Here is a 20,108-nt window from a genome sequence, read left to right as displayed (position 1 = left end):
TAAAGTAAAGATGTATATACAGCATATATATTAGTAGCATTTCTATTCAGAATGTTTTCCTACATATTATGCCATTGTACCATTGTAAATATTTAAATGTCACTATAAATCTCTTAATTACATATTTTTAACTGCCCTGCAAATGTGCAAATGATTTGTCAGAGTAATCAGATAGTGTAAAAAGAAAGTTAGTGTCTTATACTGTAGACGGTTTTGATATTTGATCTAGCGATTCCACCAGAATGCATTAAACAAAAGGCAAAAATAAATTGTAATGTGTGCATATTGTCACATTTCTAAAACATTGACAGAAGAACTTGATATCCCTATTTATTACCCCAGGTTCCCACAAAAGCAAAAAAAAATATGTATGGTTCTGTGTGTGCAACAATATTAATAATAAATGAGAAGCCCTCATTGAGAGCTGTCATTGTTCTTTATTTTTAATCCAGATAAAGCAAGCAAGATAAATGCATCTTACTTGTGGTGTTGACTGAAGAGAAACCACTCAGTAGCTTATGATTTTATGTATTGAAATGAAAGAGAGAATAGGCAGACAAGCATATGGGCTTTGGGTGTAAATTATACCTCATGCCTAGTTTTCTTTATAATTTACCATTACAAACGAATAATGCTAAAATGTAAAAAAGGAAAATGAAGTGAAAAGCCTTCTGAAGCCCTGCTGGCAGACCTCGCTGCAACACGTGCCTTGGTCATATCTTCTAAAGCACAAAGACATTTTTATTCCCGTGTAGTTTAGCTGCCTGCCATCAGTCACTGGATTACATGTGACCGGCTCAGGCCAAGGCAAACTGAGATCCACGAGGAAATCCGTGAAAGATTTACTGTGGCGCTTTCAAAGCAAGAGGAGGCGTTACTTTCCCTAATTTACTGCGAAAAAAGCAGGTGTCAGGAAGGCTTTGGTTCATCAAGCTGGAGTTTCATAGACTTTGAAAACTCAACTTTTTTATTAAGCAACATGCAGGATTTTTTATAAAAAAATAAGGGGACGTCAGGTGACACCTGGGGTTTTCCCTTCTTTTTGTCGGCTGTTAGCAGAATGCTGAACAGATGCCTTTAGACAGGAAGTGGTTGGTTCTGCTGGTGTGTCGGACCTGCGAAGCCAGGTCCTCAGGGCACTATGGAACATTCTGTGCCATGATGTAAGAGCAAACGGACGATCAGACTAAACAAGAAGAAGGAGACTAAACCAACGGCTGTCTTGATAATGGGGAACAACAGGTAACCAGTTGGGTAATTAGAGGCAAGATAATGGGTTATTAGGGTAATGGCTTGTGTGTGTGAGTGTGTGTCTGTTCTTCAGGGGCAATCAAAGAGCCCAGAGGATAAAAAGCGAGGGGTTGGACCTTCATGTCATGCATTTTGGCTTGATGGTCTGCAGGCAGGATTCATCATGCGGTCGGGGGGCAACACTTGTGTTATGATGTCAGGATTCCACCCTGGGGACAACGGAATGTCTTTCCAGTGGCGCGTCACCAGTCTTTGTGGGCTGGGATTGTGAAATTTGGCAACTCTATGGGTGACAATTTTGAGATTTGACGAATTGCGGATAAAATTCACGGCAGCACTGGAACAGTTGTATATAATATATTTAGTATATTTAGTAAGTTAATTTTAACAAAAGTGTCTGAGATTTTGCTTAACAAAAAAGTAATAATGGTGTCAAAAATGATCTTTTGGTGTAAATTTCGTTTTTTAGAGTGTCATCTAACATTTGAGGTTGTGTTATAAATAGACCACAACTATGAACATCTTTGTTCAAATGTGGCACAAAATTGGACACTTGGATGAAATAAATGGAAGTGGTTCTCCTTCTAGTCTTAATATTCACCCACCCTGTTTCACATTGCGTCCATGAGCAATGGCCAACCATTCAGACACACAGACACAAAGTCACTCTCTCCAGTTAACATGTTTACAGCTGACTTGTCATTTAACCGTGCTGCCTGGGCTGTCAATCATCCCTTGGTGACGGCCCCTGTTCCTGTAAGAGAGGAAGTGGTTGTCAGGGAGTCAGCGAGATATCGTCCCCAGAGCACTCTCAGGTAATTAGGTCTGATGGCTTTACCAAGCAAACACACAGGAATGATCAGGAATGTATCTCAACTTCCCTTTAAGAAAAAAAAAACAATGGAAAAAGATTTCTTTACATTTTTATGTACTTAAGACAGCAATAACAAGAATGATTTTTAAAATATAGTTTATAGTTTTTTAGATATAGGTCTGTACATAATTAAAGTATCAAATGCATTAACAAATACCAAAAATATAAAAAAGAAAATCAAGAAACTAATAGAACTTGCTGGTTGTGCAACAGCAAAATGTGTTTTGGTGGTGGTGGCGCAGTACCAGCATGTCAGAAATATCAATGCCTCCCATATGCTGATTGTAGGACGGGATGAGTGATGGGCTTGGGACAGCCATCATGACACCCAGGTTTGTGTTCGGGTTATGGACCCAGTCAAACGTGGTGAATTAGTTGTCACAGTAGATGACTGAAAGTTGTGGCAGGGATATACTTTTGCACAAAAGTTTTCACCAGTTTGGCCCCCAGCGGTAGTGCCTCCTCCTGCTCACTTAGGACAATGCTGAATAATGTGGATGCTCCTTGATCGAGCAGTAGGTCATGAATGATAAACCCCACTTGTCTTGCCTGTTGGCAATATACAGGCGCACAGAGCCAGCACTTGTACTTTTATATGCCACCATGCCCTGATCCACACTGTGCTGATAAGTAGATGGGATTAAAAGACACTGCAGAGCACCATCGATCAGAGCTGCCATCACACTGCTGATTATCATTAAAATGAATGAACTGGCATAAAAGCCAGAATCTCCTACTTGGCATGATATTGGCTATCTGGTTGGTGCCAGTTCTGGTGCCAGAAATCCTCCATGGCTGGAAAGAGTAGAATTTCCAGGAATTTCTCAATCTCTTCAGGAGTGGTCTTGATTGGATCCCCCAACTCCTGGGCAGAGCCATATTGGTATGTTCGGCAATACAGTTCCTCCGGAAAGTATTCACAGCACATCACTTTTTGCACATTTTATGTTATGTTACTGCCTTATTGCAAAATGGATAAAAATATTTTTCTCAGAATTCTACACACAACATCCCATAATAATGTGAAAAAGTTTACTTGTGGTTTTGGCAAATTTATAAAAAAATAAATTAACTGTGAAATCACATGTATTCACAACCGTTGTTCAAAATTTCTGAATATGATCCTAGAAGAATTTCTGAATATGATCCTAGAAGAAGAGGAATGGCCAGTTTTGCCCATTCCTCTTTGCAGCACCACTCAAGTTCCATCAGGTTGGATCGGAAGTGTCGGTGCACAGCCAGTTTAAGATCTCTCCAGAGGTGTTGCATAGGATTCAATTCTGGGCTCAGGCTGGGCCACATTCAGAGTTGTCCTGACGGCACTCCTATCTTGGCTGTGTGCTTGGGGTTGTTGTCCTGCTGAAAGATGAACCGTCGCCCCTGTCTGAGTTCAAGAGCGCTCTGGAGCAGGTTTTCATCCAGGATGTCGCTGTACATTGCTACTGTCATCTTTCCCTCTATCCTGACCAGTCTCCCATCCCCACAGCATGATGCTGCCGCCACCATTGGCCTGGTGATGAGTGGTGCCTGGACACCATGAGATGGTTGTCTTTCTAGAAGGTTCTCCTCTGTCTACAGAGGACCTCTGGAGCTCTGACATCCCTTCTCACCGGTCGCTCAGTTTAGGTGGCGGACCAGCTATAAGAAGAGTCCTGGTGGCTTTGAACCTCTTCCGCTTACGGATGATGGAGGCCACTGTGCTCATTGGGGCCTTTAAAGCAGCAGACATTTTTCTGTAACCTTACAGAACCTTTGTGCTTGGTTTATGCTCTGACATGGACTTTCAACTGTGGGACCTTATATAGACGGATGTGTGTCTTTCCAAATTATGTCTAATCAATTGCTTTTTTCCAGAGGTGGACTCCTACTAAGCTGCAGAAACATCACAAGAATGATCAGGGGAAACAGGAGGCACCTTAGCTCAATTTCGAGCTTCATGACAAAGGCTGTGAATACTTAGGTACATGTGGAATAAGGCTGTAATATAACAAAATGCGGGAAAAGTGATGCCCTGTGAATACTTTTTCGAATGCACTGTATGTTCAATCATCTCATCAGTGAAGCTGGAATCTCTTTGTCTTCACACTTCCAGATTCTACTAGTGGCTGTCAAGGGTGTCGACTGGTTATGCAAAGGAAACTGTTTTTAGGGTGCTTCCCTTTTCTCCTCTTTTTTTGGGTGGTGGTTTAGAAGATGAGCTTGATGAAGCAACAGCCCCCACATTCATGGAATCAAAAGAAGTGTCCCAAGAATCAAAAGAAGAAATATTCTTACCTTTGCTAAATTCAGCACAATATGCCCTCAATTCTGGATCAATTTTTCACTTTCTCACTTGCTGTCTGAGAAACAGTCCCATCTAGATGTTCTGAGAACAGCATTACTAGTGGTGGTGATGGCCTATTCAGGTTGAGTTAAGATCAACACATTATTCACTAAGATGTCATCACTCAGAATGTGCTCTAAAAAAAGGTTATCTGGTATGCCAGAGGTAGTGCTCAGAGGTGCACACACACACACACACACACACACACACACACACATACTCATGTACTCATATACTCCTTTAATCTAATCAGGCCATTGAGAACTTTTTAAACACTTGAGCACGGATGACAAAAAAAGTGCAGCCCTATTGTGCCATCTAGTGTACAAAAGCGGAAGTGTGACCCCACATGTGTGATCATGGAAGTGAACAAGAGTACAGGGCTGTTTGTCCAGTTTGTGGTCTTTGAATGTCCATTGTGATAAGGCTGTCCTGCACAAATACTTGACTGTAACATAAATTAATAAAGCATGTACTAATATAGAGCATTTTTATTAGCAGTTGGAACACTCTTATTCTTATTCAAGATTCAAGATTGGTTTATTGTCAGTACAACAGTATACACAGCATACCGTGTATTGAAATAATGTTTCACACAGACCCTCTCCATAGTGCAATCATAAAAGGAAAATATATATGTATATACACACTAAACTATACTAAGTAAAACTAAAACTTAAATACTGTACAGGTTATGTCTATAGGAGAAAAGTACAACTTTTCTGTACAATGAACAGGTCGAACAGGACATAACTGGACATCATCATGTAGGAAAGTGGACATGTTGGATATTTCAAACAGGACACAAAAGACAAGACAAACGTGAAAAATGTGCAAAATGAGTTGAGATGTGCAAAAACCAGGTGAATAAGTCTTGAAGTTTATTTTTGTTTAACAGTGTTCTGGTGATGGCAGTGCATTGAGAATTTGAGTGAATGGGCCATACCTACAAAGACTGAAATTAAACACATGATAACTTCCATCAGACTGTTGCAAACACAGTGAGGACTCCAGGGAACGACTGGTTGCTCTGCTTTGTCAAAACGCAGTCTGAAAACCGAGGAGCAGGAACTGCTGCAGTTCAGACTTAAGAGCCGAGAACTGCAGCCTGCTCAGCTGACTATCCACAGTGCACTGTGCGAGATGAGTGCCATGAAGAGTGGCACTTATCATGGCACAGATAAAAAGCTGAGCAACCAGTGGAGCTGAGATACACAAAGAATTGGTCAAGAAGTTGTCAAGAGAAGCGAAAGAGCGTAAAGTGTTTTCTTTTTCATATTAAACATATTATTCTGGTCATCCTGGTCTTCAAACACAACTTCACCAATGTGGGCAACGCCTACAGCCCCCACACAGGTACTGCAGTAAAGCTCACCTGACAACTGTGTTGAATAAAAAAAAAAACGCATTAAGGCAAATTCATCCTTTCTTCCACCAAAGGGATCTTCAACAGCACCCATCGAAAGGGTCTTCAAGTTCAATGTCTTTGTCCATGGAGTAGGTCATGGAGTAGGAGTAGGTTACGCTCATGAACAAGTCCCTACACACATTCCTGCAATGCCTTTACTCTGCTGCTGGCGGTGCGAGATGTTGTCTACCTGAAGCTCTAGCATGGTGCATGGGGGACTGATACTGGTAATCGTCACACCACATTCAGTTTAGTATTTTTTTCTTCCCATATGTTTATAACTCTGACACTTCACTTGTAATTACTGCACTTAAAAAAATAAATAAAATGTAGGGTACAGCAGAATACCTCTGTCTTGACCAAATGGGAATGTGAATGAATTCTGTACACCATGAGAATATCACTGGCAAGGATTGCTGAGTGGTCATGAATTGTTCTCCATGTAAATGTGTAACTTCATCTGAAAAACATTCAAGCACCTTCCAGCCACTAGATGGCAGCATATACACGTGAATTGATTGTCCCACAGGCTCGTTTATTTTGAATGCAATTAGAACTCCATTCGTTGAATTCATTAGAAACGACACTGAAATCGGCAGAAACGGCCTTGATAAGGTCGCACATGAACAATGTTCAATTAACAGTTAACGATAGGTGAGCAATAATTTTGCAGTCAGAAGACATAATCAATATCTCATGGTCAGTTCATAAACTGTGGAATCTGCTGGCCTGAGGCTATTTGGAATGAGTGTGTGTGTGTGTGTGCAGGGTTCCAGCGTTAATCAGACATGGGACAGCTGTTCTCTGCTACGCTAGATAATCTACGTCTTCTCCTCCACCTGCTCCTAATAAACACCTCACTTAAAAATACCCCCGTGCGTGTGATAAAAATGGTGAAAGTGTACAAACACACACGGAAAGGGGGTCGGATTTGTTTGAAAATGTGAAACTCTTGCAGTAATAAAATATTGCTTTTCTTTCTCTTCATGATCAATTTTTTTCAGTAATAATTAGATAAGGTTCCCATAAACATGTGACCACACAAACCATATTTAAGGCAACACTGGTTAATTATTTGTTTCAGTGGAGGCTACAAATGTGTTCACTCTGCGGTCAAAGTTCAGCCCTGAAAACATGATGCTTTAAGATGTTTTCACATATAATCTAAATCCCCACAGGCATCTTTGTACAAATCTTAAGAACTTAATTGAAATAGATCTTCGGCGCGTGACTGTGTGTTCCTTGGTGACGGTCCCAAGCCCTGGTAAATGGAGAGGGTTGCACTGGGAAAGGCATTCGGCATAAAACTTTTGCCAGATGAATTATGTGGACAGCCAGGCATGCTGGTCCGCTGTGGTGACCCCTAACGGGAGCGGCCAATGGGAGGTGGCGATGATGGTGGTGTAGGGGCTGCATGGCTGAAAGGCGGACCTCAAGCCTACAAGATTGTGAGTTCTAATCCTCTCTCTGACCTTGTGTGTGTGGAGTTTGTATGCTCTCCCCGTGTTAGCGCGGGTTTCCTCCAGGTTCTCCGGTTTCTTCCCGGTCTCTTCCGGTAACCATAGCCCTGAGAAAATGGAAAGTGAGTGAGTGAGTGAGACAAGGGTCTGGCTATCCTCCTTTTAACTTGATGCACTTTGTGTAAATGTCTAAAAAACAGCTATTAACACCTATTATATTAACAAATTTTTCATCATTCTATCTTGAATGTTAGATGTTGAATGAATGCAACATACCCAGTATGCCAGGGTCTTTGATTAAATTCTTCAAACTGTATGACAAAGCAGCAAAGCAGCAGGTGAGAATACTTTAATTCAATAAAAAAAATAGTTTAATTACTGGGTATAATAATTAGAATTTCAGTTATTGCATCTGTCCAGGCGACTGTTTGCTTCATCTCCCTGTAAATAATTCCTGCACACCGCATAAAGAAATGAAATAAAGGGGTACGTTTGTGCAAGTTTGGACAAGCATTGTTCTTTCTGATGACAAAATTATGCAAGCATAACGTCACGGGCTATTCGACCGCAACATCAACAACTGTGCAAATCATTGTGCTGGCGTTCTTGAAAAAGCTGCTCTTGCTTGCTGAACTTTGCAAGTGTTTCGAAGGAACAATGGAAATGAGTCGTATCTGACCCAGGCCAATTATGCTGATTCTTGGCTCTTTGTTTCTTGCTGATTCCTGACTCTCCTTTGCCAGAGATAAATTGCTATGATCTTTTAATTTAATTTTTTTTTTATTGCAGATTGGAAGATGGATGCCTGGGAATTAATCAGCGCCTTTTCCTCTAATGCCAAGTTCACGTTGCAGTGTTAGCAGGTGAAGATCACATGTGCCAACTGTCACCACATTTCACACCAGCATGCAAAAATCTATACGCCCCCCCCCTCTCCCCCCATTTCCATTGTCAGCTTCACACTCGCATTGTTCATGGGGTTTGGAAGCGTCTCCGAATGTGCCACAAAAAGCAGCTGTCAAAATCGCAGCGACGTGCCATTGTCGCGGCTGAATGCGCTGCTTTGGTACACAGAGGCTGCCGGAACGACAGCCTATAATCAGTGAGCCAAATGACTGAAGTCAGTCATGAGTCAATGCAACACGGGCGCTGGACGCGATCCAGCGCGGAGGGTGGATGGGCGTAGCAGGCAGGTGCGGAGATGTCCTTATATTCGACTGGCGGTTCAAAAGTTACGCAGGCAGGAATGGGGGACCACACTCGGGTGCCCGTCGTAGGAGGTCAAGGAAGGAAGTGGGTCATGGGTATTCCAAGAGATTTTTTAAAAGGTATAGGAACACCCCGAAAACAGAGGACAACAGCGTCAACAAAGCTTGTGTTATTTTACTAGAATGAGTTGGTAAGACAAGATTGGAGGCCAATTGTAGCATGAAATGTTAAATTTTTTAACAGGGTTCTGTATGCCAATTAATAAACTGCTGATTATTAATGTGTTCAAAATAGAGGCTGAGAAATGTAGCTTTTTGTAACAAGAAAACCACCTCCAGCTGAACATCAGCAAGACCAAGGAGCTGGTGGTGGACAACTGGACTACTCAAGCCCCTCAACATCAATGGGACTCCAGTCAAGTACCACATCTCGGAGGACACACTGTTCAGGCTCTCTCCAGGCATCCTAAAGACTTCCTATACTGGTGCTGTGGAGAGCATCCTGACAGAGAACCTTCATGGTTTGGTAACAGCTGTGCCCTACAGGGGCTGGAACGCAGGTCATTTACATCAAGTAAATTACATCAAGATGCAGAACCTGGGCCATCAAAGTTATGAAGGACAAATCAAAAACCCAAATAACAGCCTGTTCCGCTACCTAAAAGCATCATGGTCAGGACTGAGCAGATTCTAGGCCAAAAGGATGGCACCACACATTTACATTTACAGCATTTATCAGACGCCCTTATCCACTTACAATCAGTAGTTACAGGGACAGTCCCCCCCTGGAGCAATATAGGGTTAAGTGTTTTGCTCAGGGACACAATTGTAGTAAGTGGGATTTGAACCTGGGTCTCCTGGTTCACAGGCGAGTGTGTTACCCACTAGGCTACACCCACCCACACTCCTCACACCCCGTCCATCTTAATGCTCACTGCTGTCTACTGCATCTGTTTCTGTTACACTGGTCATTGCCAAATCTATGCACTTGAGCAGAATACATGTCCACTACCCACGATGTCTGTGTCTTTGGTTCTCATTGAACATAACATCTTGCTTGCGTCATAGCTTACCTACTTTTAAAATAATTTTTACTAGCCGTACTCCAGTTTAATTCTATTTTATCTAAAAAAAAAAATCTTGAGTCTCTTGAAGAAATATTACAAACCTGCACACTGACTCTGAGCATTTTGGCAGCAACCTCTTCAGAATGTGGGTCCCATCACATTCAAGCACCGAGACAGTTAAATCGTTGTCAAATTATACCAGACGCTGGTGCCACTGCATACGAAGCCTTAGAATCCGACAACGTTTTTAAAAAACGTCAGTTTGATGCTTTTATCATCAATTTAAAATCAGTCCCCATGGAGCATGAGTAGAATTTCTAAAGTCACAAAGCCACTGTCACCTTCTTATTTGTCACGTTTCACTCACACTCCATGTCTGTTCAACAACGTAGACGGTAACCCGTGCATGTACAGACATTGCATAAAGCTAATATTAATACTGTACATATAAGTTCAAGCATATTTCGACTATTTGCACTTCTGGATTGATGTAGACCTCCGCATCAGGGTGGTAGGGTGGTAGTAGCCTAGTGGGTGACACACTCGCCTATGAACCAGAAGACCCAGGTTCAAATCCCATTTACTACCATTGTGTCCCTGAACAAGACACTTAACCCTAAGTGTCTCCCGGGGGACTGTCCCCTGTAACTACTGATCGTCCCTCTGGATAAGGGCGTCTGTTAAATGCTGTAAATGTAAATTCTGGAATATCAATTAAGAAGAATCTATTATATCAAATCTAGCAATAATGTACTGCTTTTTTTAATTATTATTTGTCTGATATTAAGTGCTGATGTGGATAAACTTTTTCTTTTTTGTTACAGTGCTACTCTAAAAACTGAGTCACGCAGGGTATTTTTTTATATAAATATATGTGTGTGTGTGTGTGTAAGTCCCACCTGCGTGGGGGTGTGGAGTGGGCAGGACCGCTCGCCCCCCGGCTCTCCGCCGCACGCGCCGCCGCGTGCCTGACGTCTGTCTCGCGCTCCTCCTCGCCGCCGACTGCAGGCAGCTCCGCCGTCCGGACCGCCGAGCCCGGCACGCGAGACAGCCCTGCGTGCGTGGAGGCGCGCGGACGCGTGGACGCGTCGGGTGGCGGCTGCGGAGCGAACGGGGGGAGCAGAAGAAAGAAAGAAATAAAGAAAGAAGAGAAACAAAACTTCCGAGTTGGGCTGGAGGGACGGACGCGGGTGCGAGCCGACAAAACTCCGGCGGATGACCAGCGGACGCGGCAACGTCGCGGCGCGCGGTGAGTGGAGAGGCGACGCGCGCGCGCGCGCGCGCTCGCGCTGCCACATGTTGCGAAGTGTCGCCAAGTGCGGCTGGGTGATGCCACCGAGCGGCAGCGTCGTCGGGGTAACGAGTACAGCCCCGAACAGCACCCGAGCAGCGTGCACGGTGCCGGCCTTCGTTCTTTTTCACGACCCCCGTGCTTGTCGGAGTTGCGCCGTGTTGCCAGGCCACGTCGAAATGTCGCGGGAGAGTCCGTCGCGCACAACTTGCACCCAAGCGAGAAATTATTCCTAACAGTTGTTTCTGCTTTGTGCATTTTTGTATTCTTTTTTTTTTTTTTTAACTGAATGAAATTGGCGTTAAAAGGGTAACACATGGCAACCCTCCATTTGCGGCTCAGCTTCTGGAAACACGCGTCTCTGAAGACAATTTCATGCGGTATGAGGAATGTTCGTACGCGGGTTGCCTTGTTTTTCGTCCTTCCGAGCCAGTGACATGCCTGGCGCACCTGAACGGTCGCGTCAAGTGCCGCTTTCGCACCGAGGTGACAGGTGACAGTCTGGTGGGCGGGCTCGTGCTAGTGTGACTCCGCCCCTGCGCTAATTTAATATATTAATGATTGCATAAAGAAATGGGGGAAGGTCAGTTCTGTTGAGTGCAGCTCACCAGAAGCAAGTAAGCAAGGGCTTTTAACTGATTAGGTTAATTGATTTGGGAGGAGCTGTTGCCTTGGAATTCAAACAAACATCTCTGCCACGTGTCATCCCTGCGGAGGGACCAAGTGTAATGTGTGACTTTATTTCTGGCTGATGTTGGCATCAGCCGCATGATTCTATCCCATCGTTCCCGTGTAGGGCAACCTGACTAAACGTAGAAGGATCAACAGTTTTTATCCGCATTAGAAAGAGTTTTGTGTAGTTACACACACACACACACACACAGTTTCATTAATACTTGTCTAAATCGTTAATACCTGTCAAGATCAGTGGAGGCCTACAAGCTCTTGGGATAAATCAACTTATCCCCGCCCACCCGCTTAGTTCTGCGCTCTAAATTTGCGTTCGGTTCGCTTTCATGTCCAAAGGAACAATTAAGCCTCACGGCCAAAACGGCAACTGGCGAACTTATCCAGAGGAACGTGCAAGTTCCCTAATTTTACATGTTATGGTTGAAATAGAATTATACTGATTAGTCACTGGCTGCAGTTTTGTGTGTGTGTGTGTGTGTGTGTGTGTGTTGTGACTGACTGCGGGGCTCGGCCTGCCATTGAGATTTTTCTTTACGTTGACTCAGTAGACTCTCTCTTTCGGCAGGGCCGTCCCAAACATCAAAGCGTTAGAGGAAATGCGCAGGAAAACCCACGGCGTGTTCGGGGATGTAGAACCGCTGCGGAACCACAGGGCACCCAGGTCCATGACTCACGTCTGGCTCGGTCCCCCTTTGATCAGACCTACCCCGCGTCAAATCGGAACCGTCGGCGCCGCAGGACAGGGGAAGGTGTGTGACCTTGTGTGCCGAGTGAAGGTCGACGAGAGCGGCACAGATGCTCTAAACGAAACCTGCGTATTCCTTCATCTGACTCGCAGGACCGTCGGAACGTCACGTTCCTATGTTATTAGGTTGTTGGCCTAACAGCATACTAATAATTTATACAGTTACTAGGTTTCTCAGATGAGATAAAGGCTTACATCAGTGGCAATGTTTTACTGTTGTCTCGATCTCCGTCCTTACTCCCGGCACACTGGGCACAGGATGGGGCGACGCCCACCACGCTCACGCCTACTGGCCATTCCGAGTCGCCAGTCCACTTAATGTTGGACGGCGGGAGGAAACCGGAGGACCCGGAGGGGATCCGCGCCAAATCCATGGAAGTGAAATTGATTGTCATTGTGAAACACTGCAGCACAGCACACGGTGACACAACGAAACGTGTCCTCTGCTTTTAACCCATCACCCTTGGTGAGCAGTGTGTGGGGACGGTCCCTTGCTCAGTGGCCCCTCGGCAGTTCGAGTCGAACCGGCAACGTTCTGATCCGTTTCCTTACCCGCCAGGCCACAACTGATGTCTGTTGTCTGCAGACAAATTTGCTGTGAAATTTGGGGCACCCGCCAACATTTGCGTAATACGCAGACATTCCAGCCAGTGTGTTTGGCTGTCTGTTTGATGTAGAGCGGAATAACAGCATTCGTGGCAGGAATGAATCTACAACCTCTTGTTCACCTAAAAACAAATTCGCACCTTTTCAGTCGGTTAGCTTCATCTCATATGACAATATATAGAAATGAGTGTTTGCAATTTCCACTGTTGAAATAAAATAAAAAAAAAAGTCCTCAGCGGCGTGATTGGCGAGAAAGAGGCTGGGCGCATCTGAAAACGCATTACTTGAAGCAAAATGCATGTTTGGGATTAATAACTGTTCTCGTCGGTTATTTATATCTGCAGTGTTGCTATTCTTTCACTCAACGCCCTCGTTTTCTCACAACCGTGTGTAGGTGCGAAAGCTCTAGTTTTAAATGTCAGAACTTGTGTGTACGTGCTCAAGTGTTTTAAATTAGTGTGTGAGGATAATTACTTTTAGCAATGCAAGACTTTATTTTTTATTTTTTTTATTGCCGTCTTAATATTCCGAGCTGGACTCGAATGAAATGGCGTAATACGCAGCACCATGCTAATGAGCCACTATGTAAAGTCAATTTACACACTTTTTTAAATTTAATTATTTATTCACGTTGCACCGCGGCCGCTTCGAAGTAGCTTGGAAACTGCGCCATGGCAACAGGCCGCATCCACGGCGAAACAGAACTCCGCGGCCTTCAGGTACCATTTGGGTGCTAATGACTCACTTTTCCTTCCTCTAATCGGCCTGCAGATGCTGCCGCGTGGCGGAAGCGCGGCGCCTCGGCTGAAACGGCGAGCTAACGAGCGCCCGGGAGGGAGGCTTTATCTGATATCCCCAGACGAGTGAAAAATGACCTCTGGATTTATGCGGCGCGTGCGCCTACTACAGTATGTACACAGATGCCAACGTTTCTACGCTATGCGCTCTGTGCTGTACATGCCAGATTAACGGAAAACGGAGAACATCTGCTCGGAGCCTAGCGCGGTGCCTGAAGTGGAAGGTGAAGCGTGTAAAAAATTCACGTGACTCCGAGGTTGTGAGTTTGAATCCCATAAGTTTGCTCTCCCCTTGTTGATGGGTTCCCTCGGGGTTGTCTGGTTTCGTACACAAGGTGCACTGGCGAATGTGAATTGTCCGTAGCTGTGAGTGTGTGTAGCCCGTGGTTACCTGGCATCCCTTGTCCTGGGATGGGGTAGGATTAAGTGGTTTAGGATAGAAAGTGAGTCCCCCACCCACCACTGCAGAGAATACCGTATTAGCTCAAACGGGGCAGTGTTTGTCCAGCAGCTAAGGAAACGGACTCATATTCAGAAGGTTGCCGGTTCGAATCCCCAAACTGCTCACTAAGGGTTATGGTTAAAAGCAGAGGACACATTTCGTTGAGTCAACGTGTATCACAATGACAATCACTTCACTTTCAAACGACTCCAGTTTGAGGAAAAAATGAAGACATGAGATTTCACAAACATTGAAAAGACATTTCATCCAGAGAATCTATTTTTTCATTTTGCGCGTGACATATATTGGCACCTGAAATTATAACCTGCAACAGCTGATCTGTAGAGTGAGATGAGTGAAATAAATAAGAGTTATGCAAAAGTGCGGAGGAAAGACGAGTGTTAGCGAGAATTAGAGAGAAGAAAAGGGGAAGGCTGAAAATCGGAAATTGTTAAGGAAGGAAATGAAAGTGATGGTAAAAGAGACGTTCATTGGTAGGTCATCTCATAGGTTTTCCTCTTCGGACACCTAGGAGAAATAAGGCAGGGTGGGGTGGTGGAGGAATTAGAGAGAGAGAGAGAGAAATTCTCTTTCTTGGCAAGGTCTCAGAGAGAAACGTGGGTTTTTGGAGTGATGAAAATGTGGCAGGGTGAGTTATAGCTCAACGGAACACAACAGTGAGATCTCAGAAAATGAAGACAAGGTGAGATCTCGAAGCAAGAACTTAGAAATAAGATGCTGAGAGGAATAAGATCAAGACAAATCTCGGAGAAATAAGTGACAAAGAGGACAGGATGAGATCTTGGAGGAAAAAGACGTCTCATCGAATGAAGAGTGAGAACTCTGAGAACGGGGTAAGATTAGGGTGAAATGATATGAGTCGGAGTGAGGAAAAAATAACAGGCATAAAAGAGAGATCTCAGGAATAAAAATTTTATTACTCTGAGATACGAGACAGTCGAGTCTGACTAAGATCTCAGTCAGAGAGTGAGGTCAGATTTCAGAGACACAGCATCTCACAGGAATGGTGCTGAAGGACGGCGAGATCCTGAAGAGATGAGAGCGAAATAAGGGGTGTTCAGAGAAATAAACGCAGTGGCGAGAGAGAAAGACACCAACCGATCTAGGAGAGTAGCGTGGCTGACCAGAACAAGGTCGGATGCTGGAGGTATAAGAGACCGAGAGCAACATTCTCCTCCTCGGCCACTCCGTTCTGCTCAGGTGACTCTGTGTGTCTGTGCATTTTTGTGTGAGGCGAGTCCTTTTGATGGGGTGCGTGTCGTGTCGCGGCGACAGTGAAAGTTCTGCTCCATTCTAACGGAACTAACCAAGGAAAAAAGGAAAGTAATCCTGTGTTTTCTTTCTCTTTTTTTTTTTTTTTTTTTAACCTTTCCGTGCATCTCTGCAGTTATTAAAAGCTGGAGAAGTGAGACATCTGTCCCTACAGCCATCAGCAGGAGAAGTGATCTGAGACACACATTTGTGTGTGTGAGCATGTATGTGACCTGCGTCTGCTCATGCCCGTGGCCTGGCCAGTGACGCGGAAAATTCTGGAAATACAACTTTCTGGAAAAAAATGTGTTTATGATGCCTTTCAGATACAGACTCCAACTTTTACATCTACACAAATACATATTTTATGTTTTATGTTAAAGACATTAAAGTGTCATATTTGGTTAAGTTTGCAATATTTGCATTTTGGTAATCATTGTATACCTGCAATATTTGCAATTCTGTGGTCTGTAGCAGTCGCCAGTCTCCACTGCATATCATACCGTGTATGAATATGTATGTGACAAACAAAATTTGAATTTGAATTAGTCACAGTGGGCAGTGGCTCATAACCGAAGGGTTGCGCATTCAAATACCGAACCGCCAGGTCCCCAAAGTCCCCTTGAGCAAGGTGCCGTCCCCACACACCGCTCTCCGGGGCCCATTTCATGGCTGCCCTCTGCTCACCAAGCAGAGGACACATTTCACACGTTGTGCGCACCATGTGCTGTGCTGGCTGTGAATGAAAATGACAAAAACAAAAACAACCTTTACAATTTACCCTTTACAATTCCAGGATATGTAAGCTGCTCCTGCTGGCTTCCGGAGGCCGTTCTTTATACAGAACCCTTGACGTAATAATGACCGGTCTGTTACAACTCAGCTGTGGAACCCCAGGGGGGGAAAAAGATGTATCAAGGTCCGCCCCTCCCGTCCATTCCGGAAGGTGAAATATCTCTGACCTCTCCCTCTTTACAGAACTCCGCCTTCCCCTCCATTACTGGACCCGAGAGGCTGTGTTTTGCGCCTGTTCCCGCGGAACGGGCTGTGATTACTGTGTTTAATGGCATGCGAGTGGTTCGGGCGCTGGTGGTGCAGGCTGAGGACTGAACCAACTGCTGTTGGCAGTGGAACTCACGCCGACCCCCATCCCGGTCCTTACTGCGGGATTTCCTTTATCTTTTTGCCGTGTTGGTGTATCGCTGTGCTGTTTACTCTTTACATTATAATTTTTTTTTATTGTTTCTCGGTGGCTCTATCCACAATAACCACACCTACCTGATGCCAAATACTTGCAGCTGTAATGACACCATTTTGGAACGCGAGATGGGACGTGAACGAGCTGCGAGACACCACACACAAACAAGCTTCCGACAGAGGATCTGTCACCTGTAGTCAATTGAGCTATTTAATATTCATTTTGAGATATAATTTATGCCAACTGATGGCACCCACTGTTCAGTGGGGAGGTGTAAGTGGAACGGTTCAATATTTAAAGCCAGTCCTTCCAGGATTTTGTGATGTTTCATTTGCAAATTCAGCCAACTCCCAAGAATTCTGACTAATAAGTCTCGTCTCTCGTGCGTTCTCCAATGCAAATGGTGAGCCGCACATCAGCAGAAATATTTTTATGTGTTCTGAAAGTTAGAATTTATTTGATGTAAAATGTTTTATACATTTTAACGAAAGGTTGTGTCAGTAAGAAACTACAACAGTTTTCAGACATGACCCGTGTGTGTGTGTGTGTGCGTGTGTGTGTGCAGTGTGCACTGCTCAGTACTGTACATCGTCACTTAGTCTTCAGATTTTCTGTCCCTTTGCCGGTTAGGTTGCTGGTGTCTGATGCCAGCAGATGAGACAATATGAAAATTTAAAGTGAGATGAAAGGGAGGAGGTTTTTTTGCAATGAGTAAATTATTTAACTGTAACTCCTGAAGGCTGCAGCTTCTGTGGCTGACTTTATGAAATGGGACCTGCAAAATTTGTGCTGGTCCATGGTGCGCTGGTGAACTGGTTTCGATATTAAATTTCCTTCATTTTTCCTGGGCGTGCAGGATGTGGTATGGGGAGGTTTGACGAAGAGGGGGAGTGGGACAGAGGTTTGGGGCAGTAGACCAGAAATCCAATCTAGCTTTAGGCTGTAAACTGCAAACATATTCAAAATAACCTAAACCATGGGGAGATAATATTGCAGATTGCATCATAATATTGCAGATTCAGCTAGATATTGTGGGACAGCAGTGATACAATCATAGTATTTTAGCAGGAAATTGTAAATCATACATACAAATGATAAACAGACTCACATATACAATTCTAACCAATTAAAATAAAAATGAAAAAACTAACCACCACATCATTGGATAATGTCTAATCAATATTAAGAGGACAGAGAACACACAAACATGATGAAACACACACACACACAAACACACAAACTGAAGTTAGGGCGTAATAAGACTGGGAGTAGCTTATTGGGTAAGACATTCACCTATGAAAGACCACAAAGACCCAGGTTCAAACACCACTTACTAGCATTGTGTCCCTGAAAAAGACAATTAACTGCTGATTGTAAGTCAGTTGTAACTGCATCTGCTAAGTGCCATAAATGTAAATGTAAGAACATGTCAGAGTGTAGTAGTGGCGGGGGGGGGTGTATGTATGATGCACTCCCATATACTGTACACGCACGTAGATCAGTAGGGCCCTGCGTTTTCCCCGATGCAGAAAAAACGAACGGAATAACGGAATCTACTATAAACAAGGAATTGTGTATAATTTCACGTTTCTGGTCGCATGCGCACACATGCGCAGCGTTTAGGCTCGGCTCGTTGGGACACCGATACAAAATTCGACTCTTATTGCTAAGTTTAGAGCCAAACAGTACCCAAACTATTTTTTTATGAATCGGAAGAACAACTCTTCTGTAAGAACATTTCTGACGACCGCTTACAGTCAATAACTCAGAAACAGAGAAAAAGACGAAAACTAGTGCGAGACGCTCACGCCAGCAAACTCTTGGTCATGCAAACAAATCAGCTGATTCAAAATGTGATTTTATTATCATGGTTCCAGTTCATTATGCAAGTGGCCACCCAAAGTTTACTTATTTGCTATTTGCCATGTTGAGGTCAAACGTATAGAAGGTTGCCGGTTCGAATCCCGATCCGCCAAGGTGCCACTGAGGTGCCACTGAGCAAAGCACCGTCCCCACACACTGCTCCCCGGGCGCCTGCTCACCAAGGGTGATGGGTTAAATGCAGAGGACAAATTTTACTGTGTGCACTGTGTGCTGTGCTGCTGTGTATCACAATGAAAATCACTTCACTTTAAATAAATAAAAAATGTACAAAAAAAAAAAATCGAAAAAATGGAATTTAGGAAAAATAAAAACTCTAGGTCACCAAGTTTGACCCTTCTATGGCACTCATCCTGCATGATTTTGGGTTCTGTTTCATTTATCACACCTGTTCCAACCTCTTTTGCTGTTATCTCCAAGTTTTGGAGTGGAATCAGTTGAGGTGGAACACGGAAACATCTATGCTTTTCGGGGATCGGTGACCCCCAATCTGGACATTGTTTAGTGTGCAGAGATAATGTCTCAGTCATTTGCTTGTTTGCCTGTGCAACCATATTTCGTAAGCTTTAATGATGTCTTTAATGATCGACTCCACCAGCAGAAGTGTTGCCGTGTCACGCAGTGTCACACAGCGGGAACATCCCATAATATCAGCCACACAATGTAAATGAGCCCTCCGCAGGGAAAGCACGGCCCATTACCCCCACCAGCTAAGGCTATATGCTCACACATGCGGTGTACAGTAGCCCGAAGCATGGCAAAGCTTCTGAGCATCGCCATGGCAACGGGCGATAAGCTCGGCGCGAGAACGTAAGGGGTGACTCGCTGGCATTTCGCGCTCACGCAAGCACGCGTTACCCGGCCGTGCTTTCTGTCCCACGCGTTCGGTGAAAAGCCGATAAAAGTGTCACCCAGTGACAGAGGCGATGACGTTGACTCGTTTGTGGGGTCGCTGCGGCTGGCACGGTGACGGCTGCCATCTGGGACGGGACGGCAGTGGCGTCAGTCACAGCAGTGGCAGGTGGTGCCACTCACCGCCTGCCTTTCCTGGTGCTGTTTGTGGCTGCTGGGCTGTTTTCCTTTTCTTTTGGACGATAAGGACCCCACGGCAGCTATTACAGTGGGAGAGTCATGAATTCATAAATCTGGAAAGATGGTTATTGTTATATTTTGCAGTCTTAAATTAAATATCTGACAAAGGGAAGGACGTGCATTTACTGTTCTGTAGACTCAGTAGAAAACAGAGGAGGGAGGGAAGAGGAGAGAAATAAAAAATCTGATATAATTACACATCAACCAAAAAGAGCAGTTAGTGGTCAGGGTCTTCTTTCTAGCGAGTCGATGTGAGTTGATGTTACATTAGCGAAAGAAGAATCATTTATCCCATGATAAATCCATCAGCATTCTGCTAACTGCAAAAGCATGAGCTGCCAATAAACACTCTGGTTTCTTACATTTTAGCATTCGTAAGCATTACTGGAGTGACTCTGTTTAAACTAACAATAATTTAAGTGGATTGTTCAGAAATACTGTTAAGAAATATATCTAGAGATGTGCTAGGAGTGTGGACCCTCTCACCTCTGTAGACATATTAA

The 20,108-nt window shown here is 44.2% G+C and overlaps 1 protein-coding gene across 3 annotated transcripts in view; it reads left to right on the top strand.

Annotated features, from left to right (window-relative positions):
- Positions 1–10,516: 10,516 nt before the first annotated feature.
- The window catches only part of LOC114784859 (zinc finger matrin-type protein 4), a 66,875-nt gene continuing 57,283 nt past the window's right edge, over positions 10,517–20,108 (top strand). Inside the window, exon 1 of one of the 3 annotated variants that reach the window (XM_028970637.1) lies at positions 10,517–10,840. The gene's annotated coding sequence lies outside the window, so the exon portion shown is untranslated. The remainder of the gene's footprint in view (positions 10,841–20,108) is intronic. The other 2 variants (XM_028970636.1, XM_028970639.1) reach the window with 2 other exon arrangements.

The sequence above is a fragment of the Denticeps clupeoides genome, chromosome 2, assembly GCF_900700375.1.
Source record: "Denticeps clupeoides chromosome 2, fDenClu1.1, whole genome shotgun sequence".
Lineage (NCBI taxonomy): Eukaryota > Metazoa > Chordata > Actinopteri > Clupeiformes > Denticipitidae > Denticeps > Denticeps clupeoides.
Note: the sequence above shows the minus strand (reverse complement) of the source record. Positions and strands in the feature narration are given on the sequence as shown.